This window comes from Mandrillus leucophaeus, unplaced genomic scaffold (genome assembly GCF_000951045.1).
Source record: "Mandrillus leucophaeus isolate KB7577 unplaced genomic scaffold, Mleu.le_1.0 Scaffold551, whole genome shotgun sequence".
Classification (NCBI taxonomy): Eukaryota; Metazoa; Chordata; class Mammalia; order Primates; family Cercopithecidae; genus Mandrillus; species Mandrillus leucophaeus.
Genome location: NW_012105931.1, coordinates 404,417 through 405,345, shown reverse-complemented (window position 1 = coordinate 405,345; position 929 = coordinate 404,417).

Here is a 929-nt window from a genome sequence, read left to right as displayed (position 1 = left end):
TTTTGAGATCTAGCTCGCTCTATCTTGCCCAGGCTGGAGTACGGTGGCACCATCTTGACTCACTGCAGCCTCCACCTCCCAGGTTCCAGCGATTCTCCTGTCTGTCTCCAGAGTAGCTAGGACTACAAAGCATGTGCCACCACACCTGGCTAATTTTGTATTTTTAGTAGATATGGGGTTTCACCATGTTGGCCAGGCTGGTCTTGAACTCCTGACCTGAGGTGATCCACCCCACCCCCTGCCTTGGCCTCCCAAAGTGCTGGGATTACAGGCGCGAACCACGGCGCCCGGCCTATTTCACCTTTAAAGTCTTGCCCAGGCTGGTCTCAAACTCCTGGGCTCAAGCAATCCTCCTGCCTTAGCCTCCTGAGTAGGTGGAACTACAAGCGTGAGCCAGTGCACCCAGATGTCCCCATTCTTTGGATGAGGAAACTGAGGGTCAGAAGGCTCCCCAGACAACTTGGCTGTAGCTAGTAGAGCTTTGAACCCTAGTGTGCTAGTCCTAAAGCCTTCTCTGATTCCATGCCCTCTCTCTCTGCAGCTATGAAACTGAGGGTGACAGTGAAGCTAAAATGGGTCAGGGGTGAGTGGGGTGCCATGAGTAGGGGGGTGTCAGGGCCAAGCAGGGAGTGAGGTTGGGCAGGGCCTGGGGTGAAGCTCCGTTTCATGTTGTCATCCTTTTACTGAGGCCAGAGCTGCAGCTGGACCAGAGTATTTTTACCCCAGGCATTTTTACCCCCACTCTGGGTCACCCTGTCCTTCCAGGGTTAGCTAACAGGAGGTTCGGTGAGAGGGTTCAGAGCGCCCTCTTGTGGCCTCTGGTGTATCAAAGCCTGGCGCCCCAGCTGGTGGGGCTGAGTGAAGACAGAACTGGGTACTGGCTGGGCTCTGGACTACAAAATTCAGGCCAGGACCCTATCCCCTATCCA